General features: G+C 42.6%; 1 protein-coding gene and 1 pseudogene across 1 annotated transcript in view; both read right to left on the bottom strand.

Annotated features, from left to right (window-relative positions):
• Positions 1-13,271, bottom strand: part of LOC139742861 (dynein axonemal heavy chain 3-like) — a 94,161-nt gene that overhangs the window by 8,384 nt on the left and 72,506 nt on the right. The window lies entirely within an intron of this gene.
• On the bottom strand, positions 6,571-7,682 carry LOC139742865 (uncharacterized; annotated as a pseudogene).

Here is a 13,271-nt window from a genome sequence, read left to right as displayed (position 1 = left end):
AGAGATTTTGTCCGGTGTACAAACGAAAACTTGACCATCGTTGCAAAACTTATTTCATAGTCGCCGTTCGTTGTCAAACTCCGACTACTTCTGTCATATTTTTTGCCGTAGAATACATTGATTTTTTTTTTGTTACTTGACACAACATTTGAATCAAATATTTGTATTTTAACAACGTGTTTACCTATTTATTATGTTGCGGCATTTACTTCAATTGGTCGTCGGCCTTCGCGTGGTTGTATTAATTGTTACAGACTGTACATTTATGTCGTCTTGTAAAATTTTAGAGCGGGAGGAGAGATTCTGTCCAACGTTCAAACGGGAATTCGACCGCAGAACTTGTTTCAGCTGTCAATCCTTGCTGACTGTTCTCATGGTTTGTTATGCCAGAAAAGGGGTATCGATTTCATGTTGTCAACATACCATAAAAATGCCAGCTGCATTCGCCTTTTAACTTTTCTGTAGAGGCGGATTTTTTTCCACCCACATTGCGCAACACAGAAACTAGCGCAAACAGATAATTATGCGAATGTTTTCACTTGTATTATGTTTCAGGAGATGATGTCTTGGTTTCGGGCCGAGTGCGAAGAATTGGTAGCTATAAGATGGTTGATGGTATCTACGACGCCTTGTAAGGAAACTTGACTGTTATCGATATAATTGTTACGCTTCAGGTGGAGAGATTTTGTCCGACTTCCAAACGGGAACTAGACTACCATTGATTATTTCAGTTGGTTGTCTTTCTTTGTTAAACTCCGTTAACTTCTGTCATTTATGTAGCTGCATAGAATACATTGATTTCTGTGTTCTTTAACACATCATTGAATCAAATCTGTGTATTTTAATACCGGATTTACCTTTTTACTTTGTTGCGGCATTTACTTCAACTGGTCGTCGGCCTTCGTCACGGTTGCAATATAATTGTTAAAATTTATGTCGTCCTGTAAAATTTTAGAGCGGGAGGAGAGATTCCGTCCAGCTTTCAAACGGGAATTCGACTGACGAACTTGTTTTAGCTGTCCATCCCGCTTTTGTCGATCCGTGTTTACTGTTCTTATTGTTTGTTATTCTTAAAAAAGAAACAAAACAAAGACAAAAGATTTGATTTCATGTTGTCAACATACCATAGAATGTCATCTGCGTTCGCCTTTTAACTTTACTGTAAAGGCGGATTTTTTTTCTCGCCCTCTTTCCGCAACCAGAAACTAGCACCAAAAGAAAATTATGCAAATGTTTTCACTTGCCATTATGTTTCGGGAGATAATGTCTTGGTTTCGGGAACACACACACACACACACACACACGCACACACACGAAACTCTCTTTCACGGCAGAGTGCGAAGAATTGGTCGCCTATAGCCCCTTTTACACTTTCACGGATTGCATTACGGATGACCACGGATCGTTGGTCCGGGATCATCCGTACTATTTCCGGGATGACCGTGTTGACTTCGTGAAGTCATCCGACATTATCTTTGATCCGGCATGTCCGCTGAAAAAAAAAAAATGAGCTTGCTTAAGCCCCTTTTACACTTTCACGGATTGCTACACGGATGACCACGGCTCGTCGTCCGTGGTGTTCCGGCATGCAAAATATCGATTTTCATCTCAATGACGATGTGAGCACGATCCCAACTGGATGTCTACACGGACAAGTACGGAGGCTACACGGACAAGTACGGTGCCTACACGGACAGACAAGGAATGAACGCGGACCACAGCGGAAACGATACGGAGGCAACACGGATATCAAGGAAGAGCACAGATGCAACTGGGTCCCTTCACGGTCATTACATGGATATACCTAAAATGTTGACAGATGACATTTGTTTTTGCTTTTGATACTGTATCACTCTCGGGCGACATCCCTCCAAAGCTAAATATAACAAGCACACCAGAAATCTGCAGCAGCGTACATACTTCTCTGCTTGTCGACACCATTAAGGCATATCTCTTTGTTCAAAATCTCATTTTTCTGGAAAATCAAGACATAAACAAAGCAAAACACACACAAAGAAGAAAAAACAGCAAGGAGGTATGTGTGGGTCACTGAAGCTTCTCCGGCGACCACTATACGAACAGTATGAGGGCTTGATGGCTGTACTGATGGGGGAAGATGACCTGTGAGCAAATTTCACGGACTTTATGAGCTTGTATTGGCAAAATACACGAACATTTCATCCCGGATGGCGCCGATGCTAATACGGCCGTCCCGATGTCTTCACGGATTGTCCCAGAATGAGTACGGCGGCAACACGGAGTAGCCGATGCCTACGAGGAAGGAATACGGAGGCAGCACGGAGTAGACGGTGCGAACAAGGAAGAGTTTGTATTGATTTTCATCCGTGATGTCCGGGAAGGAAAATTAAGCAAGCTTAATTTTTTCCGCGGACATGCCGGATGATCAAGGGTAATGCCGGATGACTTCACGGAGTCAATACGGTCATGCCGGAAACAGTAAGAATGATCCCGGATCGACGATCCGTGGTCATCCGTGATGCGATCCGTGAAAGTGTAAAAGGGGCTTTAATTTTTCATCCCGGACATCACGGATGAAAATCAATACAAACTCTTCCTTGTCGGCACCGTCTACTCCGTGTTGCATCCGTATTCCTTCCTTGTAGGCACCGGCTACTCCGTGTTGCCTCCGTGAAGACATCGGAACGACCGTATTAGCATCGGCTCCATCCGGGATGAAAAATTCGTGTATTTTGCCAATACAAGCTCAGAAAGTCAATGAAATTTGCTCACATCTTCACCCATCAGTACAGTCAATCGACTCCTCTATTAGGTTTCTATCGCATGAGAAGCTTCAGTGACCCACACACATCTTCCTGCTGTTTTTTTTTGTTTGTTTTTTTTTTTTGTCTTTTGATTTGTCTCAGTTTGTTTCGCTTTGTTTATGTTATTATGTACCCGCAAAATGAGATTTTGCAACAAAGAGATATGCCTTTATGATGTCGACAAGCAGATGCGTATGTAATGTGCTGTAGATTTTCTGGTGTGCTTGTTACATATTACTTAGCTCTGGAAGCATGTCGCCCAAAAATAATAAAGTATCAAAAGCAAAAGCAAATGTAATGTGTCAACTTTTTGGGGATATCCGTGTAAAGACCGCGAAGGGACCCAGTTGCATCCGTGCTCTTCCTTGATATCATTGTATATTATTATCGTTATTCTTATTATTATGATTATTGCGGTTTTTTTTTGGGGGGGGGGTACTATTGCTACAATATCATTAATCTTGCATGAATGCGGTTAGGATATGTTCTACCTCCTATCTCTTTGTAACATTCATCTATCATCTTCACAACAAATTTCAAGACATCATTATGTTTGTGTCATGTAACTAGTTAGTAGGGATATTCATTCCACTGTGAAATACTGCGATAGTAATTGACATCATCAGACAATGATTATTTCTTTTAGTATGAAAGGAAGGGCTCATCGTGAATCCAAAACCCAAAGAGAAGTGCGATTTCAAATGGCTGAGATATAGGTGCCCGCCTTTTGCAAGGATCGCTATGTTTCACTTTGTTTCTGGATATCTCTACCATTTCAGAACCGATCTTCAGCAAATGAACTTTGATTTCCTGTCAGAATTGTATACTCTTTAACATTTCTTTCTTTTCAGAGTACGTTGTATCTCTAAAAAGGCTAATAGCTGAATCCTCATCTCAACCAATTCTATTTCATGCTTAACACCGTGAATAATTATGCTTCTCTGCACCTCGAAAATAATGCGGACAGTTTATCATTATGTAGCACATTGATTTGATGAAACTGCAATACTGAAGCTGTACTTTTTTACATGTTTGTATTAGTTTCTTTTTGATAGCAGCGGAATAGTGTGCAATGAAAGCCGACTTATGGGGGTTATCATAATAAGTTACCGAGTCTTATACGATACACTGTTACCTGTAATCTTTAATCATAATTTTGCGATTTTCGTCTCTTGCGTTAACTTTCAGTATATACATTATGTATCAAAATGGACTGCGCCATTTTAGATATTAAATAGAGTTATTCTTGACAACGGTTTGTTACATTAAACATATTGTTACATTAAACATATTCAAACGTCGCATATCGCCCCGACGAATTGCCATTATACTGTACCACCGAATTTCTGTCTCTGTTCAATCGTCGAGCAACGTCGCAAACGTGTGGCTACAGCTTATCCGCTGGGAGACATGGTTCGCAATGCCGATCACGATAATGGATGGGATGGGTTTTTTTATACGTGTTTTCCGCTAATGTATATGAAGAAAGGGCTTTTTTTTTTTTTGCTTTTTGTTATTTTTTATCTTTTGTGGTGATGGTAGCTTCATCAAGGAGCAAGGAAACTAGGCCGTTGTAATATTATTGATTTATGTCGTCCTGTACAACTTTAGAGCGGGAGGAAAGACATTTTCTGTAGCTTTCAAACGCAAATTCGACTGCAGAACCTGTTTCAGCTGTCCATCCGGCTTTTGTCAATCTCTGTTACCTGTTCTCACTGTTTGTTCAACTACAAAACAAAAAACCACATAAAAATAATGTTTCAGTATATGATGTCTTGGTTTCGGAAACAAACAAACAGCAACGACAACAAAACACGAAATTGTCTTTCCCGGCCGAGCGCGAAGAATTGGTCTCTACAATGGTAGATAACGAGTAGTAGACGAGTTGTAAGAAAACTTGGCTGCTACTAATAGCGTTATAATGTTATTACAATGTACTGTCGTTTCTCACCTCTTGTTGAGTTACGATATCTTCCGTTTAATCACACTTTATTCGTTTATTTGTCTCGCACAGTACATGCATTTTCTTAACGGCGATTTCTCTTCTTTTTTACTGCATTATTGCAGATTAATACCAGACGCTTCGATGTGTTGTGTGATTATGTTTGTGTTGTGAAGAGTGTTGATACTTCGTGGAATTTATTTTTTATCTCGAGTGATTATGGTGGTGGAGTTTCTAAATGTTGATAGGACAAGGATGATGATTTTTTTTTTGGTCCCGGTGTAAAATGAATGCTGGTGTAAGAAGGACGGCTAATGAATGCTGAGCGTACTACGGTCGTGTCCTGTGTTTGATTTCTTTTCTCCCTCTTTCACTCTTCTTTTCCCTCCCAGGAATGATAAAAAAAAAAATAAGGTCTGTACACATCACAAAAAAAAAAAGAATCACGTGCCTGCAACCTTCGTAGATTTTCATTACCAACAAAGAATACAGAGAAGAACAAACACGATACTATACAGAGAAAGCAAAAGTGAAATCCTCGCTGAGAATGTGAATTTGCGCTGCTATATTGTGAATAACAGACTGACTTTCCGACTTTTGTGCAAATGGTAGTCACGGCGATATGAAAGGAGGCTTTACCGCAGTCGATAGAAATTGAACGTTACCAATCGTTGCAAACGTGATTTCAATTGGTCGACATTATTGTATTCTTTTTGTGAAACTCCATCAATTTTTCTCGTTGTTGTTGCTCAAAAATGCATTGATATTAAGTTTATATTCTTTTCCACACCATTGATTCAAATCGTTGTATTTAACATCGTGTTTACGTTTTTATTCTTTTGCGGCCTTTACTTCAACTGATGGTGGCCTTTGTCTTCATACTCATACTCTTATATATATCTCAGACCATCCAATTACAAACATTTAGCTGTCTTGGACATCGCGCTTGACTTTATATAATATCATATAAATCTATTGTGCAGGCCCTATATTTTATATGTTGTTATATATTTGTTATATGTGTCGTCCTGTAAAAACAGCTGTCAAAGGGGAATTCTACTCAACCAAAGATATTGATTTAATGGTGTTAACATACAATATGTATATTTTTTGCCATTGTTGCTGTAGTTTGATATCAAAACAAGTATGTTTATGTATGTGTATGCATGTTGGAGTGTGTCTTTATTACATATAGTTATTCTTTCTTGGATTTGTGGTGGCTCTGAAAAGAGCCGTTGGAGTTGCAGTTTCACTGCAGTATGGATTCAGCGTTGATGGACTTTCCGTCTGTGATCATCGACGTCCTTTCTACTCGTGAACACGTATCTGCATCCGACGACAGGACAGCGTCCGAGACCCTTGGCGGCAAACTGGGGCAGGTGCTCACATGGCCTGCATCTCGGTGCCGATACCGCCTCCAGGAACGTCATGAAGTGGGATGGATGAGCGGGAGACGGTAGAGGGGATGGAAACATTCGGAGAATGTCCATGTCAGCAGCAGCCAGAAGAGGGGGATTCGTTGAGCAGTGTAGACAAGAGTTGCGCGTGCACTTGGTGAATATCGTCGTCCCGATGCGCTTGTCTATGTGGCCGGAGACAAAACTGTAGTCGTCGATGATGTCACTGTTGTGGAGGCGGCGCGCAGATGACCCGACTACTTCTTTGATGTGATCGAAGTCATGGCCATAAGGATGAGGCTGGGCTCCGCTGGGCTCCACTTCTACGGAGATCTTGCAGCCGGCGAAGCGAACGTTTCTCCAATGAACTTCCTTCACCGCCTCCATCGCTGCGTCAAAGACAAGGTCTTCTTTCCTCTTCCGTTCCTCTGCAGGAATTCTCTGGCGGCTAGGTGGGCTGTCTTCGCCAGGGAGTGTTGCTGGCAAGTACACGCTGGTCAGCGCCTGGGTGCAAGGCGCCCACAAGTGTTCTACTGGATTCAGCGCTGACTCCCCGGGGCAGTAGCTGGTGACAATGAAGCAGTCCAGATTCATATCTCTGAAGAACCGCCCGTAGTGCAGTTCGTTCACGCCGTGGCTTGGATTGAAGTCCGGACCGCCGTCTACGAGTAACACCAGCAGGCGTCGTCCCTCAGCGACACGGGCGGGGATCCGGAGGTGATGGACCAAGTCGTTTAGATGAGAGGCCACATTGTTCGGCGAGTGTGGGCTGCGCAACACGACGGTTGCACGTCCATTACCAGGGGTGACGTAGTGACTGCGGCCTAGGGTGTCGACGGTGAAAGCTGGTATGGAGGTAGGAAGGAGTTCCAGGTACCCAGCGGGAGTTAATGAATAGCCCGGAATGGGAAAATCATGGTCCAGATATGATGGGCTGTCCTTGATGGGAAAGAATCTCCGGATGGTTATTCGACGATCCACTGCTAGTGTATCATCGCCAACACGAATTTTGTTTTTGTTGTCGGCGGAATACACCAGCGCCCGACTGCCCAACTTCGCGGCCATCTCCAAGCAGTAACGAACACGAGCAGCGTAGAAATGACTGTTGTCGTTGTGCTTGCGTCGTCCGTTGTCTTTGGGAGGAACTCGTGCCTGGATGAGAGACTTGTAAGACGCTGCAGCTCGCACGCCTCTGTTTGGGGGCATCATCTTCCTGGCGACGGTCTGGGGATCCAGCTTGGGATACTTGTCGCGAAGTCCTGGGACAGTGGCCAGTAGGTGGTCTCTTATCTGCGGCAGACTTGATCCGCACGATCCACCCTCCTCACGTCGACGTCGATGTGCCTTGAACCCGTTGCTCTCGATGAACTTCGTAGCAGTAGGCACGAACTCCGGGAATTCTTCGTGGGCAGCAGGTCGACCAGGGCGAGAACGTTTCACCGTTGGCCTAGGTACGATGTGCTGAGGTCTCTTCCTCTTTGGTCCCTTCGTAGCCCAGCTGATGTCTGCGGTGGGTAGATCCTTGGCAAATTCTTGAACATCTGCGGGCAGTCTATCCATCTTCGACAGGATTCGATGACGTGAGATGATAAGGTTCAGTGGTTGAGGTCCCGACGATCACAGCTTTAGAAGCTAAGTGCGGTGCGCGGTGTGATGCTGATTTACATGTAGCATGAATGCGGACTTGGAAGAGAACAGCTTCGGCGGATGTGCTTTGTGGTGTAGCAGTGAAAAGCGCCCCCAGAGCTGCGTGCTCATTTGATTTGATTTATATATTGTCTGTATGCCATTTTTTCAAATACATCAACTTTCTACAATTTCATTAACAAAGTACAAAATACCGGTAGTACACTTTAGACAATTTTCATTATTTTCATAAATCATCTGTAGTATTTTTCACCTTTTTTGTGTCCTCTCGAAGCGTCGTTCGTTCATCGCTCCACAAACGATTTAACATTTTACTGTAGCCTTGGCATTGCGACCCTCTATCGCAATCTGCTTTATCACTTAAACTTAGACTGTAATCAGTTGCATTTTTTTTTTCAAGATAAAATCTGCTGACCTCTACATAACTTTGAACGTGCCTTCTGTAAATATTCAAATATGTGTGTTACGTACTTTCAAAATACTGTGCTGTGAAGGGAGGCAGTTAACTACGAGAGGAGTCCAACGCGGGAGGGGCGGGCACGCAACTTGGGGGGGGGGGGAGGAGGAGGGAGGGAGGGGCGCTTTTCACTGCTACAGCGGGGCACGACAATTGTTAGCTGTCTTTTGTTGCGGGGTTCGGTGAGCTGATGTGGGCGACGCTTGTATATGATATATAATACATGTTTTGGAATTGTTTTGAGATAGATCATATTTAGCTGGCGAAGTCAGAACTGAGCATCCAACATTAAGAGCTAACCCCCCCCCCCCCAAAAAAAAAAGGGGGGGGGAAACCACAGGAAAATGTGCAGCGTATCTTCAATTAACACTACTTGAATAAATGCAAATATTGCATAATACATTTCTTTGTAATATGATTAAAATTATGTCTTCATTCCCGTAAGGATCGAAATCTATCATTAATCGACTTACTTGGTTGTTTCTCCTTTCTTGGTAGCAGTATGTGTCTTTAGTATGCATAGTAATAAATAAAAACTCTTAGTGTGTCCGGACCAAAACACCCAATTGGACCGAGGTTTTTACCCAACGCTAGAAAGCTTTAAAAACAGATATCAACCATGTGGCAGAATGAAGGAGTGAGAGAGAAGGAGGGAGAGAAGGGGAAGAAAAAGAGAGTTGATTTGCTAATTACAAATTCAGTAGTCAAGGCGCTTATTCCTGTAAGTGGCTTAATCAAGGAGTTCGTTCAACCCACCCCGCAGAAAAGGATTGACAAGCCAGGGTGGTAGATGGGACCTCCATTACATCCCCATGTAGTATGTGGTTCCAAATTGTGGTATCAGTACCACCGTTTTTCATCATTATTTGTTGGAACAAACGTAAAAAAAAAAAGCCTGCGCGTGCCAAGACTACTACACGTACCATTAGCACTGCTACAGGCGTCAGTCCCAGTGGGCGTGTAGTAGTCTTAGCGCACGCAGACTTTTTCTTCGATAAGCTGGAGTCGGTGTAGTGTAGTTTCTAGCCGTTTTAATTTCGTCTGTAATTCTCCGAATTGCAGCAAGCCGAATGAGAGCGCATACCCAGTGATTGCGACGCCCGAATCGTGTTTTTGTCGCAATCACTAGGTGTGCGCCCTCACTCGGCTTAGCGCAATACAGCGGGCTTCTGCACAATACACAAGCTGCAACTCAGAGAAATAAAAACGGCTAGAAATTAGACCAGGGTCGGTGACGCTTGTCGCTGTTGCGGTACTCAAATGACAGAATTGTCGCAGTTTTTACATTTATTTCATGAAGATATCATCAAAACTCCATAAAACATGCTAATGTACATGTTGCTAGAGATGTCAGCAATACAATGGGATACATTGTAAGGTGTAGTATTGTGCATGGTTACCATGGTAACGGATACCTACAGGTGATAAATAGAAAATGTAAACACGATATTATAATGTTAATTATTATGATGGGGGGGGGGGCATTTCATGAAGGAACTTGTCGGATAAAATGTCCGACAAGTTCAGAGAAATCAGCCAATCAGACTAAAGAATTTCTCAAAACTTGTCGGATATAATTGACTTGTCAGATATTTTATCCGACAAGTTCCTTCGTGAAATGCCCCCCAGAAAGAGATTTGTTTTATATACGTAAATGAATTCAATGTCTGCGCGATATGAACTCAATAAAGACTCTTATGATCTACGTTTAAAGGAATGTAAAGACGAGCAGAGAGTTATTTTGAAGAGAGGTTATTCCAGTATCGCTAGGGTCTGTATATATTATCGTGTTTTAGACGAAATTTTGTCCAAGTACGTTGAAGGTGGAACTCGTCACTTAAGCTGGAAGGATAACCATTACATTTTACCCGAACATACAAGTACAAACATCCATTAACTTATTGGCGGAAATGTATACATAAATATGCCGACGTTATAAGTGGATAGAAGTAATGTTATATATAGGAATATATGTATGTATATGTATATATATATATATATATATATATATATATATATATATAATATAAATAAATGAATAAATAAATAAATAAATATATATATATATATATATGTTTTCATTTTGGTTACGGTTTGATATTTTGTCATGGCATGTTTTGAATACGGAACGATAAAAAGATTTCAAGTTGAATTCCCCAATAATAAGAATATTATTATTAAGATATCGAGTAATCAAGGCAGAATACAGATTATGCAAAATGTGACCAGGAAAAAATATCTCATAAACCTATCAAGAGCACAGAAGTTTCTAGAGGTAGTATGATCTATAAATAAGTAACATGGGTTTTCCGAGATAACTCCCAACGAAAGAAAAACCTCTAAAAATTTAGTTAACTTAATCAATTTCATTTAATTCAATTTGAAGGGGAAGCGTTTAAGATCGCTACCATTGATATAGATAAAAAAAGAAAGAGAGATTTTGTGAGACAGGTAGAAGGAAAAAAGATACGGGAGCTGAAACAGTAAGAAGAGGATGGCGAGAAAAAGAACAAGAAAGGTTAGATGGTGGTAGTATTTCAATGTATGTGTGATACTTGTGATTTGATGTTATTGTGATTTCTCAATTTAACGCATCGGTATTCTTTCTTGACTTTGTGGTGGCTCTGAAAAGAGCCGTTTGTCGGCAAGTGTATTGCCTACTTCTTCAGACTGAAGAGAGCTCTGCGACACTTGGCATTGATGGCGTTGCGAAGGTCATTCTGGAACATCTGAGAGCCGAAGCAGCCGGGGAAGTCAAAGTCTGCCTGGATGAGGATGGCGCGGAATGCCAGTTTGGTGTAGAGCGATTCTTTCATCACTCGTGCCCCGTTGTATACCACCAATCCGCCGAAGAAGTTCGACTTCGCCAACTCTTGAGCTGAGTATACCACACCAAGCAGTCGAAGGACGAAGTCTTTTGCTCCCTGTGACCGATGAAATGCATCAAGGTAGGCAGACGTGGAGACGAGATGAGCAGCATCGTTGCCGCCGATCAGCACGTTGTCAGCGTCGAAGGCCTTGGCAGTTGGCTGACTCTTCTTCGACGTCTTTCCCTCAACTGCTGCCCTCAATTCCTGGATTTCCAGTTGCATCGCCCTGTTTTGCTCAATGAGCATATGCACACTGCGCACCAGCTGATCAACGGGCAGCCTGCTGAGGTCAGCTGGCCGATCTGTCTCCACAACGCTCGCCTGCTCCCCCAGGTCGCTGAACTGCTCATCGCTTGGTGGGCCCCCCAAGTCGCTGAGCTCATCCCCCAGGTCGCTGAGTTGATCATCGCTTGGTGGACTCTCGACGTCGCTAAGCTCATCGCCCAGGTCGCTAAGCTCATCGCCCAGGTCGCTAGGCTCATCGCTCAGGTCGCTAGGTTGATCTTCGACGCTGCTCGAAGGACCCGATGAAGTGACGGCTTCTTTCTTCTCTCTTCTTTCTCTTCTCTCTCGCCGGCTGCGTGCAGCTGGAGTTTCCGTCGAAATCTCTTCAGGCGGAGCTCTGTCGACGATCTTGGCCTTGTAGTGCCCGCCGTCAAGCGTGACATCTACCACCATCCCAGCCTCGAGCCTGCCTTCTTCGTTGATTTGTCTTCTGTCTATGACTTCCTCCATACCACGCCAACCTGCATGGAGCCATCTCACGGTGATTTGCTGATCCATTGATTGAAGTAACTTGCTGTCGAAAAGTGAACGAAATAGTGATGATGATGCGCTGATTGCTCCCAAATTTATACCATCGAGAAGTGACGCTCGCTCGGTGTCTCATTAATGAACTCTACCACTGATGTTGCCGATTTGAATAGAGCGCGCTGACTATGCGAGAGCGGTAGAGGATAGAAGTGATTTGTAGGCGAGACAGAATACAAAGGCGGCGCTCTGACGTAATCTCTTCTTTGTTTGACCGTTGGGCGCAGGTCCCCTCAGGAGGGTCTGCGTTTTGAAGGTTGTTTTTTTGTCCTTTCAGCGGGCTACCAGAATAGATTTATTCATGAGACAGGGGGAGACGCTTCGATTCGAAATACACCAATATTGGACTCGTTTTTTTTTCCAGGAGCTAAGGAAAACAGATATGAAACGCAATCAAGAATACTCTCTTTGACAGGATACTTTTAGAATATTAAGAATTTGTTTTGGCTCTTTTTTTTTGTTTGTGGGGGGGGGAGGAGGGTGGGGGCGCTGTGGCACCATGGATAAGAATCATAACTACCAGACGTTATAGGACTCGAGTTCGATTCCCGCCTAGTGATTACGTCCTATTACGTCCAGTAACAACACTAGGGCAATAATGTCAGACACCCTTATAGCTTGAGGACTGGCAGCACCGAAGAGTCTGGTCTAAATAGAGAAGACCGTTTTACAATTATTATCATTATTACTTTTAATGTTATTATTATGGTTTAAAGAGAAGTAGGATTTGTCGGGGCGATCTATAACGGGCCGTTAACGATCGATACGACACTGTACAGGCATGATTAAACCTGGAAACATTGAACTGCACTTTGCTTGAATACGAGTTCATTCTGAAGCAAATAGTTTTTACACAACAATAGATATGTAATGTACTCTCAAATGAATCCACCAATGATTGAAACAATCATCTCCCTGCATTCCTACGGATTCCCACTTATCAGTTAGTAGCCATTCCCTTGAATATTTCATTAACACTTTCAAAGTATCACGAAGAAGGCTATGGGCTGAATTCTCAACTCAATCAAAACTATTTCATGCTTTATAACACCGTCAATATGCTTCTCTGCCCATGGAAAAAAATACGGGCAGTTTGTTAACATGTAGAACATGTTGTAGCACATTGTTTGACGAAACTGGAATACTGAGGATATCCTTATTAGATGTTCGGATTAGTTTCTTTTTGATAGCAACGGAATAGTATGCGATGAAAACCAACTTATGGTTGATATGCTAGTTACCGAGTCTAATATGATACACTGTTTTATTGATTATTACAACACGTTCGAGAAATAAGGACTTACATGTACTCTTTGATTATCATAATTTTGCGATTTCCGTCCTTAACGTTAACTTTCAATATTC

This window comes from Diadema antillarum, unplaced genomic scaffold, assembly GCF_040938485.1.
Source record: "Diadema antillarum isolate AM-2024a unplaced genomic scaffold, OU_Dant_1.0 seq00001028_RagTag, whole genome shotgun sequence".
Lineage (NCBI taxonomy): Eukaryota > Metazoa > Echinodermata > Echinoidea > Diadematoida > Diadematidae > Diadema > Diadema antillarum.
This window is presented reverse-complemented; position numbering and strand designations above follow the sequence as displayed.